Source organism: Engraulis encrasicolus, chromosome 10, assembly GCF_034702125.1.
Source record: "Engraulis encrasicolus isolate BLACKSEA-1 chromosome 10, IST_EnEncr_1.0, whole genome shotgun sequence".
In the NCBI taxonomy this organism is placed as follows: Eukaryota; Metazoa; Chordata; class Actinopteri; order Clupeiformes; family Engraulidae; genus Engraulis; species Engraulis encrasicolus.
The window spans coordinates 32020379-32030878 of NC_085866.1; the positions used below are offsets into that span (position 1 = coordinate 32020379).

The 10500-nt window shown below is 43.1% G+C and overlaps 1 long non-coding RNA gene across 1 annotated transcript; it reads right to left on the reverse strand.

Annotated features, from left to right (window-relative positions):
- Window positions 1-1904: 1904 nt before the first annotated feature.
- Window positions 1905-3240, reverse strand: LOC134456971 (uncharacterized). The gene is made up of 3 exons (XR_010036391.1): window positions 3147-3240; window positions 2792-3047; window positions 1905-1995 (listed from the first exon to the last, which is right to left on the reverse strand). It is a non-coding gene; the product is annotated as an uncharacterized LOC134456971 (long non-coding RNA).
- Between the last annotated feature and the right edge of the window lie 7260 nt (window positions 3241-10500).

Here is a 10500-nt window from a genome sequence, read left to right on the forward strand (position 1 = left end):
TGAGATACTACTCTCTACCGTTCCCTTCTTGTCCAGAAAACTCAGATGTCTTGTGGTGGAAAGAGGATGGGCGCAGGTGTGTACCCGCTTTTATACCCTCTCAGAAAGCAGCAATGTTGGGTCCTCGCAGCTTCCCTGCCTATCGGCGGTGATTTTAAGGTGCTTCGGTGGATGTATCATACGATGAGGACGTCCCATAGAGAGAGTAGTCTCTCTCATTCTCCTACAGAGAACCGGGTACATATACATGTCCTATCGTTTTCCTTAATTGTCTACAGTGCTCTTATCAGTAGAATTCATTCGACTATTCTACTCTCTCTACGGGAGGTCCGCTCCGCAGAGGACATCCACCAAATACCTTGAAATCACAGCCGACAGGCAAAAAGGCTGCTAGGACCTGCATTGCCGCCTTCCGAGAGGGACTATAAAAGGCGTAGCACGCCTGCGCAAATCCTTTTTCATCCCTTCGCTTTCGTGGGACACGCCGACTTTTACATCTCCTGTGATTCAGTTTAACTGTCAGACTAAAACCTTGCCTGGCTTGGTTAAAGGCGCTGAATCACAAAGTAAATCACCTTTCTTCACCTCCCGGACTATCTTCGAAGCAGCGGATTAGGTAAGTGTGAAGACCGGACCGAAAACCCTCGGTCCTCTCTGCTGGTCGACGACCTTGCCTGGGGTTGCTAAGGCTGCAGTCTAACATGCCTGGAATAAGATTAGTCATTTGTGCTATATCTTACTTCCTGGCCATATTCGCTTATCTCGAAAGTGAAGGCTGTCACTGGTCTGAGGTATTTTTGCTTCATTGCCAAAATTGTTAATAGTCTTTTTCAGTGAATGACAAAAAAACGGCAAAGGTCGGTGTCTGCGCCTGCACTTTACACCCGTGTATTGCTTGGTGCATGCACTCCCAAAAAGTAGTAAACACTCAAGATAATGGAAAAAAGGAGGCGCACACCAGGTTTTTGTGAAAAAGTGTATTGTAGCCGAAATTGTACAACATAAGTCTGAGGTTAACTGGAGAAACAGACGTTTCATAGGGCCCGACCGATTGAACTGTTGCTCGAAATGCTTGCTGAGGATGATGATCATCCTCCTAGTCATGCATTGCTAAGGATGGGCTATATTTACTGGTGAACTCTCCACCTTCTCTCTTTCTTTTCCCCTGACCTGTTGGCTTTCCGAAGCTAAGTTTAGTTTGTTTCAGAGTAGATTTTTTTCTTCATCTTGCCTTCATTTCCATATTCCACAACCACAACTAAAACTGACTTCTGCGCAGGTTACACCCTATAGTCTATAGTTCTATCTCATGGTGTTCAGAACAGGGGCGTTTGTCGGCTTTTGAAATAGCGTGATTTTACAAGGTGATTAATATGTGGACTTAATTTCCAAAAAACAAATGGGAATGCATGCAGATCTTTACACAAATCAAAGTCAAAAAATTCGGAAACTGTGTCCTCAATACTAGTTACGGGGCTGTACGTAACACCTGGGTTGTCTCACCCATAAAGACACTGGCTGGATTACACAAACAAAAACCTTTCCACTTCTTTCCCTTTCTTTCTGTATATATATGACATAATAACAATAATGATGAATTACATGATTTTGTTTCCTTCAAATGTAATGTTACAGTATTTAAGTTATTTCAGTTTAAAATACACATTTTCAATCGCCTGTTTAAGTATATCCACTTGCTAATCTAATGACAATAGGCAGTGAACTGCATGGTAAAAGATGTCCTGATTTAGTGTCATGACTCATATCCAATGCCATGCTTTGTCTGCAGATGTCATCAGTTGACCTTGCCGATGAAGAAGAAGATCCTGAAGAATTTGTCCAAGCTCCCACAGTCTTCGACAGGGGTGAAAGTGGTTTTCATATTTAAATCCAGATGCTCCCAACCAATGTGTGCATTCCAACCAATGGCTGACTTCATGTCATAGTTGTGCATGGACATTTTTATTCCATTGCAATCTCCAGCCATGGCAGCACCTTAAAGAGACATAAATTAATCTCAGCATTATAAAGAGCCAGCAGCAATGCACAATGTAAATTTATATGACTGTGAGAGCATGATGGGTGATAGATAGGCCTACTTCCTCATTATCAATAAAGAAGTGTTCTGAAATGCATTGGGTCTCAAACTGAGAGTGGTCATGTTTTAACATATGAAGGCTTTATTTGCAAAACCGTGTATCTCCATTTTATAGAATGTTGGGAAATTTACATTTTTGTACTGGGCATTCCATTGAAATGCATTGCAAAATGCATTTTATATAGCTTAAAAAGTATGTTCTCAAAATATTTGAATGGTAAGAATTCACACAAGGGTGATATGATCTCATTGAACAGTCATTTCCAATAATAAAATGCAAAAGTCAAAAAATGGAGATACACCGTTTTGCAAATAAACCCTTCATATACTTCTCAATCAGAAAAAGGCCCAAGAATCAGATTAGCAAGGACAGTCAAGACAAAACAAGACACAGTCACATGTTGCTGTTAGCGATGGCACCAATACATAGATTCAAACAATGTTATTGGATTAATTTGAGCCTCATACAGTAAATTAAGCCAAACTTGCCTACAGCAATGTCTACTTACCTGGCAGGTATTTTATGAATTTGGCAAAAGAAACAACACTAACAGTATTTAGTTATTATTACGTAGTCATGGTTGTACAAAAAAACACAAAAACTTTAAAATGATTTGAAAATGTATCCCATTCATACTGTATCTTAGCTTCTGTAATTAACTTGTGTTGAAGATGCAAAAGATTAAGGCATACCTGGTTAACGGTTCCCGGGCCTACCAGCAGTTGTTCCAATAGATAAGAGAGAGGATGAGGCTAACACTTCCACAGGTTGTAGTCAAGAGGGGACAGCAGGACACTGTTGTTAACAAGTCATCACGGCTGGACACTGTTGTTAGCAAGTCATCACGGCTGGACATTGTGGTCCCCACATAGTCATAGTAGTCACTCTCATTGGAATAATCATTTTCAAATTCGAATGTAAAATCGAGGCCCCCGTCCACAACAAATTCTGTTAGAACAAAGACAAAGAAGCAGAGAAATAAAAATCAAAACACAAAACGGATAGGATAAGTGGTTCATTAACATCAAAGAGAAGCTTGAAACTCACCGGCAGCAAAGACGCCACATACTAATATCAGCACTGCAAATTTCATTTCTTTTCGAGCAAAAGGAACTGTTCTCCTTGTGTAATTGTGTCAAAGTGAAAGACAGATCACAACCAGAAACTACCGGAAGACAAGCGGACAGGATGTGGTGTTTATGGTGCAATTGAGATGCCAACCAAGCATTACTTGAGATTTTGCACATTTTTGTTGTGTGAGATTGTGTGTTAGCTAAGAAGTTCTCATTTTTCATGAGCCTACTAATACTAAAACTAAGAGTAAAAAGGGTTCAAGTAGAATGAATACACACACACACACACACACACACACCTTTCTGCCTGCATGGTAACGTGCAGCATGTTTACAAACACAGTAGTGTTCATGTATGTGTTTGAATTGTTCTTACAGGAATGTTATGAATCGTAAGAATCGAAAGGTCCTGAGGAGTCGAAACATAATTGACCAACATTACCAGTGCGGCCCCCAATGTACCCAAAATGTAGTGATGGAGGCTGGGCTGTGTGTGTGTGTGTGTGTGTATATGTGTGTGTGTGTGTGTGTGTGTGTACTGCACCAAACTAACTTTGTGAGGCCATTGCTATTGGAGCACACCAACAAGGTGGGGCCCTCGCTCCATGTGGGGCCCAAATCCTGGACACCTCACGTTTTCACCCCTTTTGCTGGGGTACTTTGTGTAGTAGTAGTAGTGTGTTTGTTTGTGTGTGTGTGTGTGTGTGTGTGTGTGTGTGTGTGTGTGTGTGTGTGTGTGTGTGTGTGTGTGTGTGTGTGTGTGTGTTTATGTATCTTTTTTTTCACAAGGCTCCTGCCAGGGCCGTAACCAGACATTTTCAAATACTGAGGTCAACTTTACTGCATACTGTACATTTAGAATGCTTCAAACACTTCAGTCAAACACTTATGTTTGTTTTCATTATTCACTGCCTTGAGGATAAATGGGGGTGGCGTATACAGACTGAATTTACAGTGCAATTGTTGATCATATATCGATTTTCACCGTAGACACATTTTACATTATTGAAAAAAATACAGAGGACATGGCCATGGCCCCAGCGTTATCTCTTTTACCTTTGTGACAGACCTCCTCTGATATGATCCATTCAGTGTCCTTTATTTTTATTACATGTCTATTCTTGAATGTTTCACACCCTATATTCAACAAAGAGTAGAAAAAATAAGTAGAAGAAACAAAAACTCAATGACCTGCTCGATTAGAGCCCGCTCCTTTCCCTTTTTCCTTCTTTGAGACAGACAATTAGAAAGCAATTTATTTTGGCCAAGCATCGCGACGAACCCCAAACACGGCCGTATAAATCTATATCTCTCCCCTTTCCAAATTGTGCCCATTTGCATAATGGGATCGAATGGGTTTGGAAGTGTACCCCCGCGGGGGCTGCCGGAGACTGAAGCTGTAGATAGGCGCACGGAGCCTATTTACGACTCTTTTAGGCAAAAATTAATGGGGCATCCTTCCTCTTTCTAATGTTATTTAATGATGCAATTCGTCTAATATAAAAAAAACACCCAGAACATTTCTGTAACATTTATGTGTTTTTTTCCCCTTTTTTTGCTTTTCATATGAAGGAGCCCACTGGGCTTGTGTAAATATTTCCCCCAGATCACACGCCACAAATGCTGGAGGCCTTTGCTGTGCCAGTCAGTGATGGATGGCTTGTGTTTTTGTTTTGCGGCGGGACGTGTTTTTCCTTCCTCCCTCTCTCCCTCCCTCCTCTCCCTCGCTTCCTCCATCCGCTTGGTGGATGCATCGCGGCCGGGAAGCGCTGTCTCCTCTCCATTAGAGAACAGGGTTTGTTGGAGGCTGAAGTATTCTTTATTGAAATTGAAATGCATCATTTGAAGTCTTTGGAAAAACGCTTTATCTTGCATCTGTTACAGTAATCTGGGCTCGTTTCAGTCCTTTTAACCACACATTTGATTAGGGGGAAAGAGGCGTGCCATCGCTTTCGCTGTGTAAACGACTCCCGTGACACACATACACATTACATGTGGATTGCAATATGAATAGATGATCTCATTGCCAGCACCTGCTCACATCCACCACCCAGTGCTAACATTGAAGCAATACATCCTGTGGTATTCTCCGAATCAGAGGAAATCACAACATACCAGAAAATGCCCCTTGGAGATGGATGTTTCGCTTTGAGCTGAATAGCCAGACCTCAGCTCTCTGTCTCCTCCACTTCTTTTCTCTTATCTTCCATCTCTCATTTCTGCCTCTCTTTTTTTCTTTTATTCCCTCCTTCTGCATTTCTCTGTCCTTCTTTCCCTCAGTAGTGAAGTGGGAGTGGATCACGTTTCCCTGTGTGCTCAGCATCTTCACCATGCGTGGATCAGGGCAGGAAGTCGGCAAGAGGTGAACTCAGCTTGGCCTGTATCAGTTGCGCTGGACAAAACTGCCCTACGTCTTTCACCTCTCCTCTCATGTCTTCTTTTGTCTCCTCTCCTTGTCTTGCCTTCCATCTCCACTCCTCTTCTCTGCTCTGCTTTTCACTTCCATCTCCTCTCCTCTTCCATCTCTTCTCCTCACCTCCTAGTAACAATTTTGTCATCTTTTCTCAGGACTCTTCCTTTATTTCCTCTCCTCTTCTCTCCTCTCCTTACCTCTCTTCTGTTTGCTCTGCACCCAAAGCTGTGTTACATGTTTAAACATTTTGTGTATATTTTTTCTTCTTTCTTTCTTTCTTTCTTTCTTTCTTTCTTTCTTTCTTTCTTTCTTTCTTTCTTTCTTTCTTTCTTTCTTTCACCAAATCCTGCCTGGGTCCTTCTATGTCTCTGTCCATCTCCCTCCCTCCTTCTCCTCTTTCCAGTCCTCCCCTTTTCTCTCTCCCCCTCTCCCTCTACCCCCCTCTCTCTGCCTGGTCCCTCACCCCTTGCTGACCTTGGCTCCTCTCCCTGCTGCGAGGGTTCACTGGCGGGCCACTCTGGTGAGTCAAATGAGCCCGGTGGCTCCCGGTGCAGTGCCGGCCGGCCGGCCACAGCAAGGCTACAGTCATTTGTTACCAGCAGAGCAGAACAAATCAGGCCCACCACCACCAGACAGACAGACAGGCAGACACATAGCCAGCCAGTGGTCACTACAGTGCAGACAGACAGGGCCACAAGCAAAGCAGACGCAAGTGTGGGGAAGAATGCAGATTTTTTTCAAAAACGAAATGTATAAAATCTAGCGTTGCTGAAGAATAGGAAGTTGCCATATTGTTGTGACTGTTGATAAAATAGTAGACTCTTATATAAAATCCAGCTTTTTTTGCTCTTTGTCATGTAATACGCAAAGGTAAATGCACAGATCCCAGTATGCTCTCTCCCTGTGTGTGCGCGCGCGTGTGTGTGTGTGTGTGTGTGTGTGTGTGTGTGTGTGTGTGTGTGTGTGTGTGTGTGTGTGTGTGTGTGTGTGTGTGTGTGTGTGTGTGTGTGTGTGTGTGTGTGTGTGTGTGTGTGTGTGTGTGTGTGTGTGTGTGTGTGTGGCGTCTCCTCAGTCTGTCCTGTTCCAGCCCTTGACTCCAGATGCATGCTCACCCTCCTCCATGCCTGGAGCGAGAGAGAGAGAGGGAGAGAGAGCTGTTGAAAGGCACTTTAGAAATTAAAAGAGTAACGCTGCACTGTAATGTGGCTTAAATGATCCAGAAAACACATGATATATTGACCGTTTAATGAAACACATAACAGAGGCCTTAATTCTACTTCCTGCTTCACAGCACTGTCATCTCAGCCTCGTCGCCCAAGCCCTTCACTTTCCCTTGTCGCGCCCCACTCATTCTTAAAGACAAACTTTCATTTGCTGTGTGTTATTTATTTATTTAATTTGATATAAATGGCACTGGTAGTCTTACCTCAAACACATCACATGAATACCATTGAAGTCCTGAAGAATTTGCGCAGAAATGTAAATAGCTGCTTAAAGGGACACTGTGCAGGAAATGGTCAAAAAAGGTACTGCAACTATGCTGCTCATTGAAAATGTGTTGTCTATTGCCAGATTTGATCTTTTCATGAAAGTTTACTACATAATAAATCAATATTTTGTAGTATGGCCCATGTACAGTCATTTTTGCAGCTAAAAATTATTATGTCTGGAAATTCAAAATGGCGGACCATGGAGAAGATCCTCCTTTTCATGTATGAAAATTTTATTTTTTCCAATCATAATGAATACTTAGAATTTGATGGTGGTGATAAGTATTCATGAAAAAGGTAACATTATTGAATGGGTAGCATGAATTCTGGAAATAAACAACTAAAAATCTCACACAGTGTCCCTTTAAGAAGTTGGACTTAACCGACTGTATTGATTTGCTTACACCAAAGTGTTGGTTTTATATATGAAATCCAGTTACAAAAATGCTCCCGCAATAAACCACTGTATGTCATAGGCATATTCAAAATGTATATTTTGCAACTTAGAAGAGATGTTTGTATGTTAAAAGAGTTTAGTATACATAGGTGCACAACCATTTGTTAAAAAAAAACAAACAAAAAAAACATAATGTAGTTCCACATTAACCATTGCCCCATAATGAGTTAATGGTGAATGAAAAGTTAACTAGTAACAGACTACTTTGACATAACACAAGGGCTTTAGTAATGCACTATGACTTGGTCATTGCCATTCTGGTACTGTAACAGCAAACATTTTAAAATCTTGCATATGCACAGAGGTTCAGGACAGGCATTGTTTAAGGGAAGAGGTGGTCCAGCTGTAGGGTTCTAAGTAGCCAGTCTAATTAATGCTGTGCGCTGCACTCCAGTCCCGATCACCACTCCCCCTCCAGCAGACTGATTGCTCCAGAGTGGTCCTCTAGTGCCTCACTCTTCCAAGCCCCCCCCCACCCCCCCTCTCTCTCGGTCAGTCTAAAGCCTCCTGTGTGGTTTAGCCTATAAATAATTTAATGTGCGTGCACTGATTTAAAGACTGGAAGCAACGGCAACTACTAGCCCTCTTTTCCACTCCGGCTGCCCAGGCGTCAGAGGCCTGTACTTGGGAAGGCAGCAACAAAGAAGGGGGCCTGGGCTCCAGAGGGGAGCTGGCGGGAATTCCAAAAGCACCGGAGATGATGTCCAGTGGGGGCCTGTGAAAAAGCTGTGATACTGTATGGGGCAGCTGTGGCCCAATGTTTAGGGAATTGGTCGAAAGGTTGCAGGATCTAATCCACTATCAGTAGGGAGAATGTATTTGGCTTCTACACTCTCGGTCATAGCTGGAATGCCCTTGAGAAAAGCACCCAACCCCTTATTGCTCCAGGGACTGTAACTTATACCCTGTATGTAACGTGTGGGTCAGTCTCGACTCCTCGACGTAAAACACCAGTCAACTGTTGTTGTGTCCTTTACAACTAAATATAAACAAATAGCAGAATAAGGAAGAGGAACCAAGAGGGTCGATTGCGGTTTATTGTGAAACTAGTCTGTGGGTTTAGATGCAGACACACTGTCGCTGTTGAGTACACCACTTCACTTTCATTCCTCTCTCATGCCCTACAGTACATGTAAAAGAATCTCAATCAAATCTCACACCCATCTACAAACTATGATTCAAGCGAAAGGGAGTTTTTCCTCACCCCTGATGCCACCAGGGGCCGCACCTGAGCGCCCAATCTCTGTGTGACTATCTCTGACTTATGCTAGGCCCAGCCACTATAGACCTTACGCATCTAAGAATCCTGGTCCTAACCTATGTTGACCTTATGACTCTACAATCTCTATCTATCTCTTCTTCCTCTGCCTTCCTGCTATTTCTGCCTCTCCTCTATACCTCTCCTTATCCATCACTAACAATGATGTTTTTTCCCATTTGTTAAGCACTTTGAGTTACATGCCTTGTATGACACAGTGCTATACAAATACAATTATTATTATTATTATTATTATTATTATTATTATTATTATTATTATTATTATTATTATTATCTATTTTAGCCAGGTGCAGACTCAAAATGTAGAAGTTCAATGTAAGGCAAGGATGAAACGCACACCGATGACCTCCCTTTTTTCATTTCGAGATGTTTCGGGCCAACACAGCCCCTTCTCAGACACTCTCTACAGAATTTTAACTTGGGTCGTACTCATTTTTGCTAAACGTTGTCAAACGTAAATGTTTATATATTGATTTTTGTGTGAGTGTACAACAGATTTAAGCAGCTATATATATAACAGGTCACTAATCATTGTGTCGAAGTTAAATTTCTTGAATGTTGTCCTATGAAAAGATATACTTACAAATCTGCAAACATGTGAGGGGTGTACTCACTTTTGTGACATACTGTACCTTCTCTTTTCTCCTGCTACACTGGTCATCCTGGTGGCAGAGAAGTACGAAGCACGTGTCGTCAACCACTGTGTGTGTGTGTGTGTGTGTGTGTGTGTGTGTGTGTGTGTGTGTGTGTGTGTGTGTGTGTGTGTATCTGTCTGTCTGTCTGTCTGTCTGTCTGTCTGTCTGTCTGTCTGTCTGTCTGTCTGTCTGTGTGTGTGTGTGTGTGTGTGTGTGTGTGTGTGTGTGTGTGTGTGTGTGTGTGTGTGTGTGTGTGTGTGTCACTCCAGATCAGAGTTGCATAAAGGAGAAGTACTCTAACAGACATCGGCGCCAAATAGGGGGCTTCTCCTTATGCTTCTACTACTTCTCCCACTTTTGTCATTATCTTTTCTTCTCCGAACTTGTATCAATTTTTCAACTTTCCTTTATTACCTCTCCTCCTCTTGTCTCTCTTTCACAACCTTCTCTCCTTTGCTTTCTCTTCTCCTTCTCTGTCTTCTCTCCACCTGCCTCTCTCCTCTTTCCCTCCTCTTCCATCTCTGTTGTCCTCTTTGTCATCTTCTTTTTTCTTTTTGTCCACCTCTTCCATTTCTTCATTCCTCCCCCTTTTCTTCCTTTCCTCTCGGCATCCATCTACTCCTCCTCCTCCTCCTCCTCTGTGTCTCCTACTTTTCTTCTTCTCCTCCTCTCCCTACATGTGTGTGCTCCTCCACCAGCTTCTCTTTCACCTTTTCTCCTCCTTCCTTCTGTTCCTCCTCTTCCTCCTCCCCTCTGCTCTGCCTCATTCTGCCTTCTGAGTGCCTCCACCTCCTCTAAATCCTCTTCCTCTCCTCCTCCCCCTCCCCCTCCTCCTGGTCCTCCTTCACCTCCTCCATCATCATCCTTGTGCTCCTTCCATCCCCTGCTGGATGCCTCCTCCTCCTCTCCTCCTCCTCCTCTTCCTCCTCCCCCTCTTCTTCTCCTCCTCCTCCTCCTCCATCCTGCTCCTGCTGTCCCCCTGCTGTGTGTCTCTGTGAGCTCCTCCAGTAGGCAGAGTCCCAGTGTGATGGATGGCCTGCTGGCGGTGTGACAGT